We start from the raw sequence: 23,340 nt of genomic DNA, 5'->3' as shown, positions 1-23,340 counted from the left end.
TGCCATTGTAATTAATAGTTTACAAATCGATAGTGACTCTCAGCAGGAGGGCGTCTGCTGTGTAATCATTACTTTCCACATCTACTTTGGCTAGCAGTAGGGATGGGATCCTTCTCCAACTCCTGCGTAACTGGCATTAATAAGGAGGGACTAACATTTTTTTGAATAATTCCCTTTTCTATTTGACTTACAGAAGTCAACGGAGCGTGCAATTTTTTTCAGTACTCTCTAACCTACTGTGTTTGTGAGTAGGCAAATGTGCCGGCCCTTACAAGAAATTTACCCATCTAAAATGTGACTGGCGTTAGGTATTATAAAGGAAACTCACCAACTCGGTGTGACTGACATTAAGAAAAGGGGCCTGTCATAAAATGACAACAGCAGAACTCAGATTTGACTGCCAGTAGGGAAGGTGCCTGCCATTATAATAAACTCTTGCCAACTGTAATCTGTCTGGAAGTTGGAAAAGGGGCCTACCATTGTAACGCAATCTCCCAAAATCGATTGTGTCCCAGCAGTAGGTAATGGTGTCTGTCATTATAATCAAAACTTCCCTACTCGTTTGTGAATGGCCGTAGGCAAGTAATCCTGACGTTATTATCACAACTCCACAACTCGCACTTTACATTGGAAACAATGTAAGGGAACCTCCTGCTGCCTTTTCTGGATACTGCTAAGGGATATGCAATTTTAAGAAATCTTCTTCACCGCATGTACAGTAATTTACTATGATATCCGTACACAATATAGAATACCGTAGCTAAACTTTTACGTCTTCATTTGGTAATACCCTTCTGACATTATTCCCAGTAATTTTTGCTGGTCACAGTTCTCCCAAATTTGGTTGAGACTAGCTACTTTAACTTCTGTGCTGGCGAGTTGACAAGATATCAGAGGTGTGTAACTATAATTACGTCACTACACTCCCTTACTTCCAGCAAAATTATGTGAGCTCTTCCATTACTCTTACTCTACGCTGGTAATCTTAGCTTTGAATTCTTGATACATTCTCGTTCAAATTTTACAAAGCTGAAGGTCTATTACATACAACACACAATTATTTAAATTCCATGATGTCATTCATATAAAATTATATCGTTGAAAGTTCGAATATATATAAATGTTTCTCAAACCACGCAGTTACTAGCTATGGTTTTTTCCCACCAGTTTCTTATGAAGTCACTTAATATACCTCAATGTCCTGTAATAATGTAATGCATAACGACCTGTAAGAAAGACGGTGTTTGTGTATGTATGTATGTATGTATGTATGTATGTATGTATGTATGTATGTATGAATTAATGTATGTATGTATGTAATGTAATGTATGTATGTATGTATGTATGTATGTATGTATGTATGTATGTATGTATGTATGTATGTATGTATGTATGTACGAAGTATGTATTGTTTAGGAGGATATGATATCCTAGTTGCAACATAACTGACTTCAATTCGAGGTGGCCAGTCGATTTTTGAGACCTGACCAATATTTATAGAGTTTTGGAAATGAAAGGACATGTCCATATGGTTGAGATGCCACGTAAAACTGGAAGGTTCCGTGACAGCGATCGCGATTTTAACAGAGATGCATACTTACAATATAACTTGTTTGCGTTGTTCAGGAATGTTATAACATACTTTTTTCAGATTAATGTCGGGGAAAATGTGTTTCCTTTAATTTTGTAAAGGAATATATTGCTATAAATCAGTAGGTCAGGAAAGGACTAAATATGATTGTCTAGTCCATGAAAGGCATTTATAAGGGGAATGAGTGCTGTGTGATTCAAACGACCATAAAGAGTAAAGCACCCATCAACGAAGCTGTCAATAGGAATATTTGGTGTTGTTGTTGTTGTTGTTGTTCTACCGAAAAATTGAGGGATGAATATATAAAAAATTGCTCTCTACAGTTATTGCAGGAGAAATAGAAAATTTTTCCCTCTTTGGAATAATTTAGATATCGGATCAACAAACTGAATGTATATAAAAGACGAACAACTGGAAGGCGTTGGACGAGTACAAGTATTGACTAAGAAAATTTGCATAAGAATGATGAACGCATCACAAGGTAAGTATTCGAGGAGAATAACAATCTGAGTGTAATGTGATTTCATTCAAGATTTTGAACTAAAATCATCATCGTTAACTCAAGGAACACTTGTATAGCCAAAATGTCTTCAAAATATTTTCGTCTTTCCTCTCCACCTAGAGCCAGATACTTTTAATCTTGAACTCCCAGGGTCCTTGCTTCTTGCATCACATTTTCTTAATACATCAGATCTGGTCTTCCAACGTTCGTCAATCCTTCTAGAATGGTTTATTAAGATCCCCTTGTCCAATCTATTACCTTCATACACAATAAGTGCCCAAACCCTACCAGCCTTCTGACATTAATTGCTGCTACAAAGTCTGGTTTATTGAAACATTCAACATTTTGAAAGTTTTATGCACTTTCCCACATTCCATGTTATTCAACTGTTCCGTAAATGTACCCAAACATATTACTTTAAGACAAAATCAGGGTTTTTCATCAGATTTCGACATGTCCCATGGCAACACTGGCCTCACTAAGAACTTACCGTATACATTATCTTCGTCCTCCTAGTTATTAATCGGAATGTCAGATATATACGGAGACCATTTAGACGTCCTTTAACGGAGAGTATCCGCTTCTGGATTTCAGTACTGTACCGGAAACACGCTACGAGAAAGCAAGTTCAAAGTATGAGAGTTAAACCTCGCGCGATGTGAAGGATAGGCAAGCCCACCGAACTCGGTTGACGTACATAGCAGTGACGTGGCCGCCTCGGACCGACCTCGCTCAGCGAGCATGACCATATATGGTAATGTTCCGATCCATTTGGATCTATTTGGAGTTAAGATACAATTATTTTTGCACCTCCACCTTTAAGGCTATAATGAGAGCTGCAAACTATCAGATTCTTGAGCAAATCTACCAAGTAATTTAGGAATTATAGAGGTGGATGATATCCACGTTTCGAGATACTTCATCGGCACCAGGTATATAAGCACGGCGATCTAGGATACAGGGATACAGTAATACTCCACCGTCTTTGCGCTACGGGTGACGGGTGGAGTTCTACAAGTGCGGCAGACCGAAGCTATGTCCAGCCGGGAATCAGTATTTAGATGAGATCACACTCTGACTGCCAACGGCCGTAGCCCTGTTGAAACACCGGATCCCGTGAGGTCTCCAAAGTTAAGCAACATTGGGCGTGGTCAGGAGTTGGATGGCTTGCCACGATCTGTTGGGGAGGGTACAAGTACAAGTGGTATTATAATTCAATCAGCATAACAGAAAGGAACATTGGGATACGGTAAATCATGATGCCATAACTAAACAACTTTCTCCAATCTTATGTTGAGATTATTAGATTACAAATATTAAAATCATTTGCTTTGCACTTATGCCTGAGGATTTATGACCAACAGAGATGTGAATTCGTAACTCCATTTATTCCAAGAAGTTTTAATTCTAGACTTCGATGACTGTTATAGTAGACTTCTTATAAAAAATGTTGTCTGAATCTTGAGACCTTGAGGGATCAGTATGTAGTTCCTAATCACAGTTGGTGACCTAATGCTGTTCAGCCCTGTCGTTTTAAAAGAGAATACCACACCTGTCTGACCACATACAATGGAGCAATTATCGGGTGCCCAATTTCCTCACCTGTCAACTGATGTTTGAACATGAGTGGCAGGCGTTTCCGGGAATAGGAATTATAAACCCGGCTCTTCGTTCCATTCGTTTGTAGTGTCCATCATGGCTCCTCTGGGTGCTTTCATCTTCACACTGTTTCTCAGTATTATCTTCATTTCTCAGGTGAGAATGTGATTAACTACATTGTGTAGTTACCTGCCATTGAACAGTAGTAGTCATGATCCAATTACATTAATCAGTATCATGCAATTCATATCCACAAAGTGTTTCAGTAAACGAGTGCAAAAAATTAAACAATAAATATGGGATGAAGCTCCACTGAACATTTTGGGATGGGGAACTGAGGATCTGGGAAGTTAGCTTCAGAAGATACGGGTTTGAATACTTTTACAGACTACAATGAATATGTATGGTACGTACGTATGTATGTATGTATGTATGTATGTATGTATGTATGTATTCACTTATACAAAATTCGTCTACAAGCACTCAAAAATTTTGTGCTCTCCAGCCCTTTTTTCTATACATAACAGACTTCTCAAATTGTATTAGTGTTCCAAATGTACCGGTTGTTTTCCAAGAAAATGTTTTCCCACTTCAATTGTAGGTTTACAGATATTTGACAATTGTTCGCAAGTAACTTAAGATATTATTGTCTGGCAATTTTCCAAAGAATATAATTTTTTTTAAACTGTAACTTCACAGATTGTGCCCAATTTCTAGGAAATAACTTCATCATTGTTTTCAGTACACCCATCATACCTCTGAACAATAGTAAGCAGACGCCTTTCTAGAACACTTTGTTGATCTTGACGGAACTTTCTTATTTTCTGGCCAATTTCAAACTGTTTTATCGTAGTCATAGTGTCATATTCTTCCTCTCGTAATACACAAAGAAATTTATCGAAACTTAGATGACGTCGACCAACTGCAAACTGAAAGCGACAATGCTACCCCTCAGATGTACTAGGTAGCTCCCGAACGCCGTACTTTCTACTTACAAGTGCCCCTCATACACAAATGATGAACGGGATGTCTACCAACTGATTTTCATAGAGGAACTACTGCCAGCGGGCAGGTAACGTCAGAATATGAAGAGATAAGGAACGGAGTGTCGCTCGCACCATGTTACTCAGCGCTATCTCTCTAATGCAGCCCTTGCATTACTAAACATCGTTTTCGATCGCATAGTTCTAGGCTGGTGTATGGTATAGCCGCACTATATTTGCTGTCTACATATCGGCAATGGCTAGTGTGATCAGCAGCGGTGAATACACAGACATTATTTTAAGCTGGACAACCTGGTCGGAGTGCACCAGAAGCTCCAAACAGACGCACGCCTTCTATATACATATTTCGCCGAACATTATTAGTTTTTGTTCCATACAATCAACTCTTATCGAGTGGAATGTGTACATGTGTATAAATTAATAAGTTATTTGATTTCCTTTTCTGCAACTTTGGCGTGTCTACAAAGAGTTGCTATAATTAGGGGGTGGAGTGAGGAGGGAAGAGTCGCTCCCACCCCCACTTATTAGAGTAAATATTACATTTTATTCCATTTTAGCTACCTGGAACTAGGAATTATTTAAAACAACTACTTGTACAAGCCTTGTTGTCTTATATGCTAAATCTTTCCTTTATTTTCTTTAACATAATTATTGGCGGAAATACGCACGAAACGCCGTTTGCCGCGGTTAACCGATTTGTAAAGCGCTACGGCAAGTAGTGGAGACTTTGCATGTGCTCTGAGGAAAGGGTAGTAGGGGTACATATTATTTGCCAAGGTCGTGACCACTGAGTTATAATTCACCCTCTTGCCACGCACATTCATAAGTCTGGCAGTCTCTTTATTGTCTGTTAGTTTCTTAGTGTGTATTCAAATACTAAATGATTTTTAATTACATAATCATGCCGTACATATATGTAATTTTACCGGGCGAGCTGGCCGGGGGGTTACGGGCGCGCAGCTGTGAGCTTGCACTCGGGAGATAGAGGTTTCGAATCTCACTGTCGGCAGCCCTGAAGATGGTTTTCCGTGGTTTCCCATTTTCATACCAGGCAAATGCTTAGGCTGTACCTTAATTATGGCCACGACCGCTTCCTTCCAATACGTTCTACCTGTGTCGGTGCGACGTAAAGTCAAATGTAAAAAAGATATATTTAATTGTAATTTCAACGCGAGAGAATGCTAACTTTACTTTTAACGGACTAAATTATTTCGTTTGTATTATGTTATTTTATATGTAAATGTAATTAATCTGCCCCGTGGGCTATTCGTAATAATATTTTTTTTCAGATTTTGATTAAATGCTGTATAATAAAATTTTCATCACGTCTCAAAAACATACTACGGAGCAGGTTAAATGCATTTACTTCACAAATAGCATAACAAAAAGAAATAATTTAGCCCAGTGAAAGGAACGTTGGTATTATCTGCCGCTGAAATACAATTACAACTGAATTTTTTTACATTTGGTCCTACGTCGCTCCGACATAGACAGGATTTATGGCGACGATGAGGCATGAAAGGGCTACGCGTGGAAGGGAAGCGACCGTGGCCTTAAATAAGTTACAGCCCCAGCACTTGCCTGGTGTGAAAATGGGAAATCACGGAAAACCATATTCAGGGTTGCTAACAGTGGGATTCGAAATTACTATATCCCGAGTGCAAGCTCAGAACTGCTCGCCCGTAACCCCACGGCCACCTCGCCCGGTATAATTAAATAGAATTACGGCATGATTACGCAATTAAAAATCATTTAATATTTGAATACTCACTAAGAAATTAACAGACACTAAAGTGACTGCCAGACTGATGAATGGGCGCGGCAAGCGGGTGAATTATAACTTAGTGGCCACGACCTTGGCAAAAAATATGTACCCCTACTACCCTTTCTCACAGCACATGCAAAGTCTCCACCACTTGCCGTAGTGGTATACAAATTGGTTAGCCGCAACAAACAGCATTCCGTCAATAATTATGTTAGTAATATTAAAGAAAATAAACGAAGGAATTATCAGATAAGATAACAAGGTTTGTACAAATAATTCCTAGTTCCAGTTGGCTAAAAAAATATAATGTTTACTCCACAAAGTGGCGGGGGCGACTGTCCCTCTTCGCCCCACCCCCTAATCGCCGCTACTCTTTGTAGACACGCCAAAGATGCAGAGAAGGAAATCTGATAACTTACTAATTTATACACGTGTAGACAAAAACGAATAATGTTCGGTAAAGTACTTGTGTAGAAGGCATACGCCTGTTTGGAGCTTCTGCTTCATTCCGACCACATTGTCCAGATTAAAATAATATCTGTGTATTCGTCGCTGCTGATCACACTAGCCATTGCCGATATGCAGACAGCAGATATAGTGCGGCTGTACCATACACCAGCCTAGAACTATGCGATCGAACACGATGTTTACTATTGCAAGGGGTGCATTAGACCGGCAGCTTTGTGTAACTTGCTGCGAGCGACACTCCGTTTCTTCTCTCTTCATATTCGGACTTAACCTGCCCGCTGGCAGTAGTTCCCCTGTGGAAACTAGTTGATAGGCATCCCATTCATCACTTGTGCATACAGGGCACTTATAAGTGGAAAGTACGGCGTTTGAGAGCCACCCGGTATAGTTCATTCTTAAGGGACACCTGAAATCAGAATCATAATTGGTCCAAATTATTCGATTATAGTGAAGGTGCACAGCTCTTTTTCGTCCCCGAGTACATATACGTCGCTTATGTGTTCGTTCGGAAACTGCTACAAATTCATGAGGAATTGCTTCACGAAATTTAACAAAATGATTTAATACATCTTGAGGTGCTGCACAATGTGCACACATCATGTGAGCAGATATTTATTTGATTCGATCTTTAGGTCTTCACTTTGAATTTTTCCGTAGGCAGATTGCTTCAGGTGAAACAAACATGCTCATACAATATTAAGGATGATCATTTTGACAGAATTTACTACATCAGACTCGAAATCAATCATAATTCTGATTAGTAGAGTTAAAACTTCATCAAATCCCCTTTCAGCTTCAAAGGATTGCACTGAATTATTTCGTATATGCGGCTTTTTCCTTTGAATGTACGAGTGAATACATAAATAAAAGAGTCAATATTTGCTGTTCTCTTCGATTTATGTTTGGCTGGGTAGCTGATCCAGTAATAACGAAAAGATGAGAAAGATACATTCGGCCTACGTCTGAATATGCCATCACCAAACAACACACGGCATCCGAACAATAATTTATTGTTCAAAATTGTAAATATTGTGATTCTACCACAAGTAATGTTAACATTTACGTCTTCTTAGGATTTGTAAAGTGAACAGTTGTACTCTAGGAGCGTTTTCTTATACCTATCTGTAAGCACATGAAATTTATCTTTTGTGTTTGGGTTTCCTGGTATATCTCGTAGCCACACACGAATTACTGTTTCGTTTGAATTTTGTCTTTCCGGAAGAATAGAAAGAATAGACAGTATTCCTGATTGAACTTCTCAGACTTCGCATAGAAATATATTTTCAGGAGGCATTTCAATATTATATTCTCCTGTAGTTCCCTTCACAGTAACTATGAACTTGAGGGCTTAAACTTCTTCCATATTTGGAGGATGGGTGTAAGATGACTTGTCGGGGCCTTTTAGTACTTGAATTTGTACATCTTAGTTTCCAGTTATCACCCTTATCGAACATTCAGTTTTCTTTCGACAGTTTCAAAATGTTACCATTCTTTTCTGTATGTTTGTAGAAATGGTAACACTCAATGTCCTACAGGTTTCTTCTATCTCTATTACATACAATTTATGCCATGATGCAATATTTTAGACACCAAATATATTTTTAATAAACTGCACCATTATTCAATCAGAACAAATCAACTGAACTAATTTATTTCTTTTTATATGGCAATATAGTGCATAGATTGGAAACGAAAGGTTAAGAAATGCAGACTGCCACATATACTTTGGAAGAAAGGGAGTTGAACTAGGAATAAATGTTTGGAAGTTTCATAACGCTGGAGAAAATGAAAATATGGATTCTAAATTGAATAACGTTGGGAATCCAACCTTTTTAAAATGGCAATGGGATATAAATTGGGAACAATTGGCCTACTATCAGAAAAACCATGTACACTTCTATACCTGAGAACTTACTTATGGATGAGATTTAAGATATATTAATAGTCTATTTAGAATTTCCAATTACATTATAGATAGTAATTTTGACTGTCGAAGACAGCCTTATGTACTGCTCTATCTTCTATATATATAAAAAAGTGAAGCTATGTGTGTGTGTGTGTGTGTGTGTGTGTGTGTGTGTGTGTGTGTGTGTGTTTGTCTCGCATGGACTCCAAAACTACTGTACCGATTTCGCTAAAAAATCACAATTTATTGCTACTGAGAAGGTTCAGGAAGTGGTTTGAACAAAATTCGACGGGTAATGATTTTATATAATAAATTTAATTGCAAAGCGCACAAAGATTGGATGAACTTGATCAACATATTGTCGCTAGGCGACAGTAACTTACCCTGTATCATGATAATCCAGCTAGAAATACGAGAATGGGGACACAGCGCCATATTTTATGAAGTACCTTTCATGATAGGAGACCATGCAACTATAGTAGGCAACTCATTGCCTGTTATTTGGAAATACCGAACCAACATGCTGTGGTCGAGATGTACTTTCATGTAACTAGGCAACTCGTTGCTTGATATTGTAAACAGCGTTAATAAATGTGTCCTGCTTAATAGGTTATGAGGTGCATGGACTTTTCAAGTAAATGTTGGCATACATTTTCTTTACAATAATTGTACTTGCTCTTTCCTTCGTCATTACAATTTTTCTTTCGAAGATAGAATTTGAATTCTTTCATCCTTTTTCAACTCCGGGTGATTGTCAGAGGATCTACACGGAAAGGCGATGGCACGGCCGAGTAACTCATTTGCCAAAAGAGATATTGCTTAATGTTGGGCTAAGGTGATCTAATGCAGTAACGATTAAGTGATAAGTCTCATGTCTTCATCGCAATTGTTTAGTTTAACATCTGTCTGTGGTATGCATAGTGTGTTCAATGTGTTAGCTTTGAAATAGCGTAGTTTATGTATGAATGCAAGAGTAATCGAATGTTATGAGTGATTCGCATGTATGTATGTATGTATGTATGTATGTATGTATGTATGTATGTATGTATGTATGTATGTATGTATGTATGTATGTATATACACTGTGTTGTCCTACGTGAAGCATTATTCTCTTGGAGTGTGGCGCTTTTGGTTCATTCGCAAAATTCCTCACATCCTCCCTTCCCATAAGAATGCGATACGTAATTTTGTGAAGAAGTTATGCATCACCGCGTTCATTCCAAACAAGAAACCATACAGGAGAAGAACTTGCCGAGAGATATATTGTTTCATGTCCAGCTGATGTGATCTACAGTAATGAAGTAGCGATTAAGCGATAACTCCCGCGTCTTCATTTCATTAGTTTGGTTTAATATCTGTGGTATTGATAGTGTGCTCAATGTGTTAACTTTGATATAGCGTAGTTTCTGTATGAATACAAGGGTCATTGAGTGTTTAGTGAGTGACTCATACAGTAGAACAGAGAGTATTAATTGTGTTGTGCTATGCGAAGCATTATTCTGTTCGAATGCCGCTTTCGATTCATTTGCAAATTTGATGCCATCCTACCCATAGGAATACGGTACGTAATTTAGTATAAAACACGCATGAGACAAGCTTTTTTAACAGAGGAAAAGCTTCATGAAGTAGGAGCTCTCTTAGAACTCCAACAAAATCCCTGTCGCATCTCGCAGTACAAGCTAATGTGTCATTATTCTGCCCACAGAGTAACAAAACGGTTAATGTTCAAGCCTTATAAACCCACTGCTGCCCAACATTTAAAAGAACCGGACAGATTTGCTAGGGTTCGGTACTGTAACTGGTCTCATAAGTAAAGTTATAGGGGGTCCGCTGTCTGTAATGTGATTTATTTCGTCAAAGTTTGATATATTCCTCCGTTTTGGGTCAGCTCAAGATCGTATCAGTAGTTTTTAGCTTTCGTGTTTGTTTGTGTGTTTGTTTGCTTGTTTGTTGCACCATAACAGGTAAACGGCTGAATAGATATCGTCCAAACTTGATATTTAGAGTCTATTCATCCAAGAGCAGGTTTCAATATGCATATCATTTAAGAATCTTTGAACAGACTGAGGGTTTATAGGAATACCAGAAGAATACTTTTTTTTAAATTTTCACTTACGCTATTGATTATATCTCGACCGAACTTCGTATTTAGAGTCTACTCACCCAGGATCAAGTCTTGATTTGCATATAATTTAAAAATCACTGAGTGGACTGGGTTTATAGGATGATCAGAAAAGTGCTTTTCGTAATTTTCTCGTATACTAATGATTATATGTCAACCAAACTTTATATTTAGAGTCTACTCTTTATCATTTAAAACCGCTGAATAGACTGGGGTTTAAAGGAAGACCAGAAGAGATTTTTAAAATTTTCCATAACACTATTGATTATATCTCGACCAAACTTCATATTTCGTGTCTACTCATCCAGGATCAGGTCTCGATATGCATATTATTTAAAAATCTCTGAACAGCCTGGGGGTTTACAGGAAGACCAGCAGAGATTTTTTCAGTTTTCTTTTACACTATTGATTATATCTCTACCAAACGCCCCTTAATTTTAAATAATTTTGTCATGTGCATATCAATCAGTCAATACTGATCTGCATTTAGGACAGTCGCCCAGGTGGCAGATACTCTACCTGTTGTTTTCCTAGCATTTTCTTAAATGTTTTCAAATAAATTGGAAATTTATTGAACATCTCACTTGGCAAGGTATTCCAATCCCTAACTCCCGTTCCTATGAACAAATATTTTCCCCAATGTGTCCTCTTGAATTCCAACTTTATCTTCATATTGTGATCTTTCGTACTTTTAAAGACACCACCCAAACTTCCAATAACGGGGAAAATTACTAATGCCTATGGGCTTCATGATCTGCAGCCAGTGTCGGACACCCTCGTCGTAGATACGCGGCGAGCTAAGGGCAGCGCTGTGGTAGTGATATGGGCTTACTGCTTCAACTTGTACGGCGTACTGCGTATCAGCGGAGTGCGTTGAATTACGGTCAAGCGGAGACGATCTCATTTGCTGTGGTTTTCTATTTGACTTCCCCGTCTATCTTTCTTTCGGAAAAAATGTGGACTGGGGCTTCAAAAGAAATGAAACCCTGGCAGGAAAACGCGAAGTAAAGGAAAGAGTAGAAATCGGACAATACAAGACTTCTGAACCGGATCTGAACATTCAAAGCCGTATTTGGTCGGTATTCAAGCCTGTAGATGACAGTCATGGAAAAGACGTTCATTTTGTGCACTGAACAATCTGAACAAGGCGAGTAGGAATGACGAACATTCCAATCGTCCCGGGTCATCAAACTCCACGACTATGCCATAATCTGCCAAAATACTGAATGAAGTTTGCTTCGTGGACTGACGTTGAAGATGGTCCTATTACAATAGATGAACTGGAAATATATTTAAACCAAAAATCTGCAGTGAAAGAATATATAGCATCCTATTGGAAGCCGAATGGACAAAATGATAAAAAGTTCACCAGATCGCCAAAAAAGTGTTATGTATGCAAGCGTCAAGTTCAGCTTCAGAGAGAAATATTAGCTGAGTGGTCTTCTTTCTCAACGCATGGCGGTCTCGTCTGCAGCCGGGCAATGTTGATGCTCTTCTTCTTATTCACAGTAATTCTACCACCAATAGTCAATGACCAAAAATGTACGCACATCAACTAAATAAAAGCCGTGTTTATTTTCATGTCGTTTTAGTTTGAATTTTATTTCATTTTGAATTAAATTCGGGGGCCCCTTGGATAAGCACCCCCTGTGGGTAGAGACGGTAGGATAACACCCACAGTATTCCTTGCCTGTCGTAAGAGGCTACTAAAAGGGACCCCAGTGACTCTTAACTTCCATTTATCCTATCCGGCCTCTCTTGGTTAACACTTGTTTTTTCCGACCCCGACCGTATTAGGGAATCTGAGGCCTAGGAAGTCTTTCATTTTCACGCTCTGCGTGGTCCTTGCTTCCATTGGCCGATATCTTCATTATTCGAAGTGTCGGATCCCACCACCACTTTGAAAATGCTTCTTGTTATTTAGATTCATTTTCAGTTGACTTGATGCCAATTGCAGACGAATATTAGAGTTTCTAATGAAGTTTCCGTTTGTGTTCTGTTATTGTTATTGTTATTATTACTATTATTATTATTATTATTATTATTATTATTATTATTATTATTATTATTATTATTATTATTATTATTATTATTATTATTATTATTATTATTATTATTATTATTATTATTGTTACCGTGTTTTTGTGGTAGTTATGCGTGAAAGAAGGTGCGGGGTGGTGAACGGGTCTCAAGCTACTAAAGTAAAATTAATTTAAAATTTAACCAGGTTATATTTTCTTTTCAAAAAGAAAGAAATAACAAGCATGGCAGGTACAAGTAGCGAGTCAAAGGGTAGTTACAATATTTACAGGATTTGGGCTTCGAGACCTGAAAACACAATACCTGGGCAATCAGCTCAGTTTTACCTCCAAACACAAGTTTCAACAGAGGGGCAGAAAACCCCATTCATGCCTAGGAGCCCTAGCTCCAAATTACACTGAAAAGCCTCCACGAGGCATACAACACTCAATTTTCAAAAGAGCCACTCGCACTCAAATTTAAGCCTCTCCCAGGCCACACCAAACTCCACCTTCAAGTTGTCCTCAACGGACATAAACACAGGGGTAAAATACCCAATCTACTGAGGTCTATAAAATGAAAAGAAGGTTAATTAAATGACCTCTAAGGTAACAATTTGAGAGGAGGCGAACTTGCACTCCTAATACACTTTGATTAAGACCTACTTGGCACTAGGCCGATAATACCAGGGCTAATCCCATACTAAAGAGGTGACTTAAGAAGAGAACAATTTGTTTAACGTTAACGAGAATAGGTTGAGAAAAATAAGTTCATCTCAAAACAATATGAGTGGGAGCTCGAGAGGGTTAGCACTCTCTATCCCAGTATGTAGCTTTAAAAGAGAATATATGAAAAGAGTAGTTACATTTAGGAAAAGGTTACATGGTGGAACGCTTAGAACCCGCCCCGAGAGTTAAACTGCTGAGCTAGCAAAGAAAGAAGTTATTAATCGGCCATTACCTTGTTGCTGACCGCTGCCGAGGAAAGAGGCGCTTCCCGCCTCCTGCTATGTACTTAATACACTGAAAGATGGAACTGAAGTGGCCCGGAGACCCTAAAATCAGCAGTTTATATCCTCTCGCGGAAGGTTCTAGGCGTTAGGGGAATAAGAACACCCTCCCACAAACTTTTTATTGGGTAGGATACAGCAACATATTCAAGTTGGGGGAAGATACCTATGATTGGTCAGAAATTAATAACAGAAATTCGGGATTGGTTAAATGCAAAACAAGGGGAAAGAGAGGGGTATACAGCCAACTTAAACAATAACTGAAAAAAAATTTAGCAAAGACAAACATTTGAAATAAAAATTTCTCCAACAAAATAGTTCTTTGACTCCGCACTAGGGTGCACTATTGTTGATCTTCAGTAGTGTCCTCTAGAAGAGAAAGTTCACACTTCTTACTTCAAGCAAAAGAAAAACACATCAAAAATGACACAGTTCAAAAACTCAAAATTTTCCACGTGGTGACATCTTTTGAGAAGGTAGCGAATTAATAGCGTATATAAAGTTCAGACTTCCTCCAGCAGAGGAGTTTCAACTGGCGCAAATTTTAAATTAGCGGCGTGGAGGTGTACCGCCCGGTACAGACCTCCCCCCCGAAAAGTACCTCCAGGGGTGACACATGAAATCTGTTTGAAACAAGGTCCAAGTTATGCTGTGGATATGAAGATTGATTGCAGAAGCATTTATAAGATTTCTTAATTTGGTTTGATTCAGTTTCAAAATTTTGTTGTTGCAGGTGAAGTAAAGTCTTTATATTTGTAGAAGTTGAATTTCTGAAGATAAACTTTTAATACTTAGAGGTGAAGAAAAATTTTGCAATTGCCACCAAATATTGCTGTTGAATTCCCAAGTGTAGTCATTGCTTATCGTAACTGTCCATGTAGTTGATGTTGATTAAGTTGAATGGCCAGACCGGCCGTTGCATCTTGCGTCCAAAGGGAGGCCCGCTCGGACCCCTCAAGTACCCTGAGATACCGCTCGCCCGCACTATGAGGGGAGCAGAGGTGTTGAAACACGCCGCGCCCGCGGTGAACATATACAGGATGCGGGCAAGTAGCAGGTCGTGCGCCGCGCATCAGCCTTGGCCGGAAGGAGAGCTCCGGCTCGCCGTGCACCTGACGTCCTCGCTGGAGAAGAGGGGGCCCGTCCTCTGCCCCAGTTGCTGCACGGCGCCGCGCGGCTGCGGGGGCACTGAAACATTAAAGCTAGGCGGCAGAATTGTGTTGGACCATCATCTTTTTGAGGGCACAGGCTTGGTGAAGAGGTTGAGCGGTCAGCGGCTTGCAGATGTCCATGGCATTTAATATAATTCAGCCACAGTGTGTATTGGAGCAGGAGACGGGAGCATGGTAATGGCCGAGGCAAGGACAGGATGGCAGTTTAACAAATCGGGGGAGGTTTCACACAAATGCTTACATATAAAACAAAATATTATAGAAGGGGCACAAAGCCTTAAAAGTGAAACTGAAAAAAAATATAACCTTCATATTCCTTTCAAAATAATATGAAGCAAGTTAACACGGAAATTACACCGGTTTCACCTGTGACAGGTGAACCCTAAATATCCTCTCGGTGGCTGGATTGCTTACTAACAACGTAACTGGCGTAAGAAAATCGAGAATGATACAAGGCCCATGAAATCTGGGGGCAAGCTTACCCGCGGGAACAAAGTTCTTGACCATCACCTGGTCACCTACATTCAAAGTGGTGGGTCTCCGTCCACGATCATACCTTTCCCTAACCTTTTCATGAGATACCTTAAGATTGGCTTTAGCCTTCTTCCAAAGATCTTTAATATTATCCGGATCTATTGTCTCGGGTAGAATGTCACTTAGAGACCAGAGGTTAGAGAGCGGCGAGTTGGGAACAAACTTGAACATCAAAGAAGCTGGAGTAAATTTATGTGATTCATGAACCGCCGAATTCAAAGCAAAAGCTAACCAATGCAGGGACGTGTCCCACCTGGAATGATCATTATGATGATAGGCAATAAGTGCGGACCTGAGATTACGATTAACCCATTCAGCCAGAGATGGTTGAGGGTAATAAGCAGAAGCAGTTACATGAGAGATGGATAAGTCAAAACAGAATTTACGAAAAAGATTTGATGTAAACGCCTTAGCATTATCGGACACAATATATTGGCACGGACCAAAAGAAGCAAAAATAGAATTTAGGCAAATAATGGTGGACTGAGCGGTAGCCAGCTTAGTCGGAAATAACCAGGAAAATCTTGTAAAACCATCTACACATACAAAGATGAATTTGTTGGCATTTCCCTTCGACTGGGGGAAGGGTCCTACATAATCAATATACAGGCGTTCCATGGGGCGCTATGCTTGATGCGAAGACAACAGGCCTACCTTGGTGGACATGGTGGGTTTACTGAGCAAACAAGATTTACAAGCTTTTACAAGTTCACGGATTTCACCGTCCATACCTTTCCAGATGAACATTTCACGAATCTTTTCACGAGTTTTAAATATTCCCAGATGCCCCCCCAATGGGGTCTCATGATAGTATTTGAAGATCATAGGCGCAAGGACAGCTGGAACGACAACCTTCATCATCTTGTCATGCCTCGAAGGGCAACATAGAACACCATTCCTCAGAACATAAGGGACAACATGTTCCCCAGAAGAAAGGGTTTCCATTATCGGAGCCAGCGTCGGATCTTCACGTTGGTATTTCTCGATATCCCTAAAGAGCATGGGGGCATCCGTTAAGATGGCATTAACATCAGATAGTATGGACTCCGGAGGTGATGAACTGTCGACCGGTTCTTGGGTCTCGACGTCGTTTGAAAACATACGGCTGAGTCCATCAGCGACAATATTTTCGGTACCTCTGATATGTCTAACATCAAACTGGAAGGCAGAAATACGGATGGCCCAACGGGCTATACGACCAGTACGACGCGGCCTACCTAAGACCCAGCTTAAGGCTTGATTATCTGTCTCCAGGTCGAATTTAACATGTTCCAGATAGAGACGGAACTTCTCTAGGGCGAATAAGACTGCCAAACCTCCGAGCTCATAGATGGAATACTTGGCTTCTTGAGCCGACAAGGTCCTAGATGCATAGGCGATGGGTCGCCTCCCAAGTTCAGTCTCTTGAAGAAGGACTGCAGCTACTGCTGACGACGATGCGTCGGTTAGGACAATGAATTTCTTCGAGAAATCAGGCATAGCAAGTACAGGGGCATTACAAAGAGCTAATTTAAGGTCTTCAAAAGCGGCTTGTTGAGAAGGACCCCACTCGAATTTGATGCCTTTCCTACGAAGAAGGTTTAAGGGCGCCGCTCTATTAGCGAAGTTAGGAATAAACTTCCTGAAGAAATTCACCATACCAATGAACCTGGCGATACCTTTAATGTCCTTGGGAGGTTTAAAATCACGGATGGCCTGTGTTCTAGAATGATCGACTGCTACACAATCAGGTGACACAATATGCCCTAAGAATGACATAGAGGGCTTAGCAAAGGCAACCTTGGACAACTTGACAGTTAACCCAGCCTTACGAAGGCGATCGAGGACTTCTCGCAGATGATCTAGATGTTCTTCAAAAGTCTCTGAAAATACGACGACATCATCCAAGTAGTGATATAAGTACTCAAATTTGATGTCGGAGAAGACCCTATCTAGTAGCCTAGTGAGTACATCCGCTCCCGTGGGGAGCCCGAAAGGCACGCGGTTGTATTCGTATAAGTTCCAGTCCGTGGCAAACGCTGTAAGGTGTTTAGACTCTTCGGCAAGGGGAATTTGATTATAGGCCTGATTCAAGTCCAAGATAGTAAAGAACTTGGCCTTACGAAACCATGAAAAGCAAGAATGAAGGTCGGGAAGGGGCACAGATTGTAACACCACCTTCCGATTGAGAGCCCTATAATCAATGACAGGCCTGAAGCCTCCTTGGGGTTTCGGGACTAGAAAAATAGGTGACGAATACGCCGACTTAGAGGGCCTAATAATACCGTCCTTCAACATCTGATCGATAATTTCTTTCAGAGCCTTCATTTTAGGTGGAGATAGCCTATAAGGTGGAAAACGGACAGGAATCGAATCCGTTACCTCAATTTTGTATTCAATAAGGTCAGTAACACCAAGAGTATCAGAGAACACCTCTGGAAATGACTGACATAATTTACGAATACTACCAGCCTGCTCCTCAGGTAGATGTCTAAGGTCTAACAACATCTCATCCTGGGTAGGCGAAATAGATGAACATGATGCAGAATTACACTTTAATAGAGGGATATTACAATTAGAGGCAAATTTGAAAGTGCAAGACCTACTCTGAAAATCGAGCACAAGACCAGTGTGAGAAATGAAGTCCGCTCCCAGTATGATGGGGCAAGACAAGTGCTTAGCCACAAACAGTTTGGTTTTCCATGTAAATTTAAAAATACGAATTTTGACCAGTAAGGAACCTAGAATTTCTAATGGGGATGAATTAGCCGAAACATATTGAACAGGAGATGAGACATAGTCAGGTAGTTTACAAACAGATTTCAATTTAGAATACCATTCAGCCAAAATGATCGAACAGACACTGCCTGAATCTAAGAGAGCTGTTATGGGCTCGTTATTTAACTCAATCTTAAGAAAAGGAACAGGTGCGGGGGAATCCGCCGCAATTCTAAGACACTCTTTGGGGCATCCAAAAGATGAATTTGAAGACTGATCGTTCTCTGAATTTACAACCTGTTTACTAGGGGCTGAGTCTCGGGAAGATGGATTAGTCGACTCAGCCGAAGCCACTAGTCACTTTTTATTATTGGCATAGGTGGAATTTGCACCAGAAGTTGAGCAGGAGGGGGTGCTATTCGAATTTGGGCAATTCTTGGCGATATGTGAGAAAGCCCCACATTTAAAACAGCCTTGTGATGAACCAGCCCCATTACTTGTCCCACTCGACTTGATCGGTGGACACTTATTGCGCAGGTGGTCAGGCGACCCACAAGCATAGCATTTACGGGGTGTGACTGGTCGGCGAGGTGGAGGCCGAGTATTACTAAAAGAAGGCGGGGGTTCTTTCGCTACACGCAATGAATCTGCGTATCTAACTCCTTCCGCTGAGACGGCCAATGCTTCAAGTTCCGAGAAAGTTTGCGGGCACGCCGCGAAACACAAATATGAACTATAGGATGGTGAAATACCTTCCACAATAGCTTGTACAATTTGATCCTCAGGGAAGTGAAGAGCAAACACCCTAGTATAGAATTTAATATCTTGTATGAAATCAGCCAAGTTCTCATCCAAGCGCTGTACACGATAATAGTACTTCTGAATAAGGGAGGATCTGGCCCTAGCCGGGATGAAGTTAGCTAGCAAGTGGGCATGGAAATCCTCAATAGATGATTGCTCGGCAATGGCTCTTACGATTTTATCAGAGAGAATACCAATAGCATACGGATAGATAATTTGCAAAATTTGACATGGAGAAAGAGAAAACACAAGGGCATCATCCTGAAATTCAACTAGAAATCTTAAAAATGAAATTACGTCACTGGTGGTGTTAACGGAAAATTTAGAGATACCTCTGAGCAACATTGCCAATGGATGAGGCAAGCTACTGAACCCGGGTGACATAGTAGGCAAAGGTTTCAATGGCAAGGAAGTTAATTCCGAACGGATGTTACTCAACGATGCACGGCGTTCAGATTCGTTGTCCAATGGGGCAGGGATAGTTTGAGCAGCAATGGTTTTCCTATTGACTTCTCCCTTGGGAGGCGCTTCCTCACTACCTGCATTCACTGTGGTGGGTAGGTCGCTTTTGGGAGGAACTTCCCCAGTTAACAATTGAGTGACCTTGCTAGATAATTCAGACATATTTTCAAGCAGCGTACTAGCTTCCTTCTTCTGAACGTCATTCAACTTTAGAGACAACAGATCGTTAACTCTATTTGAAAAATGAAACAGCCTAGCTTGCACACGCTTAATTTGATTGGGAGAAGGATCATTTTCATCAAAAAAACTAACTACAGAAGCTAGCCCAGTAATATTTTCCGTGATCGTGGAAAGAGAGTCGTCAATTTCTTTCTCTCCCAAATTGGGGATGGAAATGGGCAAATCTAGGGACTCTCTAAGCTTATTTGTGTCTACTGCAACCGTGCCTCCAGATTGTACATTTCTAATAGTTAACTCATATATCAACTCCTCTTTGCGCAAATAGTTAAGATGGAGAACATCGCGAGGTCCGGGCATGGTGACAGAACAATTTTGGAAAACTCAAAAGATTCCAGCAACTGGGAAAATAGTTAGAGTTCGGAACAAAACAATGTTTAGCCGTCAAAAGGGGCTAAATTGAGACCCATTCACCACGCTCTGCTACCACTTGTTACCGTGTTTTTGTGGTAGTTATGCGTGAAAGAAGGTGCGGGGTGGTGAACGGGTCTCAAGCTACTAAAGTAAAATTAATTTAAAATTTAACCAGGTTATATTTTCTTTTCAAAAACAAAGAAATAACAAGCATGGCAGGTACAAAGTAGCAAGTTCAAAAGGGTAGTTACAATATTTACAGGATTTGGGCTTCACGCCCTGAAAACACAATTCTTGAGCAACTAGCCCAACTTTACGATATACAAATTTCAACAACGGGGCAGAAGACCCCAATCGAACCCTGGAGCACTTGCTCCAAATTGCACAGTAAAGCCTCCTCGAGGCATACAACATTCAGTTCTCAAAAGAGCCACTCGCTCTCAAATTTAAGCCTCTCCCAGGCCACACCAAACTCCACCTTCAAGCTGTCCTTAACGGACATAAACACAGGGGTAAAATACCCAATCTACTGAGGTCTATTAAATGAAAAGCAGGTTAATTAAATGACCTCTAAAATAACAATTTGAGAGGAGGCGAACTTGCACTCCTAATACACTTTGATTAAGACCTACTTGGCACTAGGCCGTTAATACAAGGGCTAATCCCATACTAAAGAGGTGACTTAAGGAGAGAACAATTTGTTTTACGTTAACGAAGAATAGGTTGAGAAAACTAAGTTCACCTCACAACAATATGAGTGGGAGCTCGAGAGGGTTAGCACTCTCTATCCCAGTATGAAGCTTTAAAAGAGAATATCTGAAAAGAGTAGTTACATTTTAGGAAAAGGTTACATGGTGGAACGCTTAGAACCCGCCCCGAAAGTTAAACTGCTGAGCTAGCAAGGAAAGAAGTTATTAATCGGCCATTACCTTGTTGCTGACCGCTGCCGAGGAAAGAGGCGCTTCCCGCCTCCTGCTATGTACTTAATACACTGAAAGATGGAACTGAAGTGGCCCGGAGACCCTAAAATCAGCAGTTTATATCCTCTCGCGGAAGGTTCTAGGCGTTAGGGGAATAAGAACACCCTCCCACAAACTTTTTATTGGGTAGGATACAGCAACATATTCAAGTTGGGGGAAGATACCTATGATTGGTCAGAAATTAATAACAGAAATTCGGGATTGGTTAAATGCAAAACAAGGGGAAAGAGAGGGGTATACAGCCAACTTAAACAATAACTGAAAAAAAATTTAGCAAAGACAAACATTTGAAATAAAAATTTCTCCAACAAAATAGTTCTTTGACTCCGCACTAGGGTGCACTATTGTTGATCTTCAGTAGTGTCCTCTAGAAGAGAAAGTTCACACTTCTTACTTCAAGCAAAAGAAAAACACATCAAAAATGACACAGTTCAAAAACTCAAAATTTTCCACGTGGTGACATCTTTTGAGAAGGTAGCGAATTAATAGCGTATATAAAGTTCAGACTTCCTCCAGCAGAGGAGTTTCAACTGGCGCAGATTTTAAATTAGCGGCGTGGAGGTGTACCGCCCGGTACAATTATTATTATTATTATTATTATTATTATTATTATTATTATTATTATTATTATTATTATTATTATTATTATTATTATTATTATTATTATTATTATTCAGTACAGGAGAAATCTTTGTCGTTTTATTTCAAACTGCGATTAGGGTACTTTAAAATTAGTCATTAGAGTATGGGAATTCGTATAGCGAGTGGTCCGAATAGAATATCAAATGAACATTTCGTTGTACATGGCGCTCGCGTTATTGCGAGGAAGTACAGTAGTCAAGGTGGACTACTCAACCCGCCCTGTGCGGCAGCCTGCGGTGGACAGAGGGGGCCTGTGTTGTGGGCCAGTAAGCGGCCGCGTCAGAAGTGGACGACACTGCACGGGCTCGGTTCTCGGAGTCTGTGGGTTTGCGAGTGCTGCGCGGAGGGCCTCACTGCAGGACTGACATATAATCCACTGAAAATTCCCGTGCGAAGAAGGGTACAGATGCTAGGTGTTCACGAGCGTGCCTGATATTTGGAAATAGGAATCTTACATGCTGTGATCGAGATGTACTTTCATGTAATAGGACACACTTTGATAGGTCTGCCAAGTTTGAAGAATGTAGCTGTATACTAAATGTGAAAAAAATATTTAAGAAACTGTCAAAAATGTAGAATATCAACAGTAGAATGAAACGAGATATAAAAAATATTGAAAGTGTCGAATCTATAGTTTTCGGGGTCGCTGAGATGAATGGTGACACTTAGGAATTTTTAATAGTCCACGTTCAGCCCCCTTTGTTGTGGGGCGAAACGGGGCATTGAGATATAAAAATAATCGAAAATAGTGGCTAATCCATAGTTTCCTGGGTCGCTGAGATGAATTGTGGAACTCCGATCTTTTTAAGTCCAATTTCAGCTCCCTTTGTCATGGGGTGAGAAAGGATGAAAAAAATTACTGAGATTATGGATGTGTGTATTTTCCAGTATAGCTGTCAAGTACATTAAGTACAATTATTACCTATTATATGTGAAACATTCTAGTCCCCTGGTGTAGCGGTGGCGTGCCTTCCTCTTACCCGAAGTCCCCGGGTTCGGTTCCAGGCCAGGTCGGGTTTTTTATCTGGATCTGAGGGCTGTTTCCAGGTCCACTCGCCTACGTGATTAGCACTGAGGAGCTATCTGACGGTGAGGTATCGGCCCCCGTCTAGAAAGCCAAGAATAACGGCTGAGAGGATTCGTCACGCTAACCACACGACACATCGTAATATGCAGGCCTTCGGGCTGAGCAGTGGTCGCTTGGTAGGCCAAGGCCCTTCAGGGCTCCAGTGCCATGGGGTTAGTTTTGGATAGTTATCTGTGGGGGTAAGACACCTCTTGATCCCCTACAGGAGTGGGTGAAATTCAAATATAACATAAAACGACCAATGATAAAGTCGAATTCATAGTTGTCGGAGTCGCTGAGATAGTTTTCAGAACTACGGGAGCGATTTGAATCGAACCTAGTACACATGCGACTTACTATGAGGAAACTAACCGCGTGGGGGGTGAGATACCTTAAGGGTGTAGGTGAGG

The 23,340-nt window shown here is 40.4% G+C and overlaps 1 protein-coding gene across 1 annotated transcript in view; it reads left to right on the top strand.

The window, feature by feature from the left end:
- Nucleotides 1–23,340, top strand: part of LOC136875547 (uncharacterized) — a 160,367-nt gene that overhangs the window by 70,184 nt on the left and 66,843 nt on the right. The gene's annotated exons all lie outside the window — the stretch shown is intronic.

The sequence above is a fragment of the Anabrus simplex genome, chromosome 1, assembly GCF_040414725.1.
Source record: "Anabrus simplex isolate iqAnaSimp1 chromosome 1, ASM4041472v1, whole genome shotgun sequence".
Lineage (NCBI taxonomy): Eukaryota > Metazoa > Arthropoda > Insecta > Orthoptera > Tettigoniidae > Anabrus > Anabrus simplex.
Note: the sequence above shows the minus strand (reverse complement) of the source record. Positions and strands in the feature narration are given on the sequence as shown.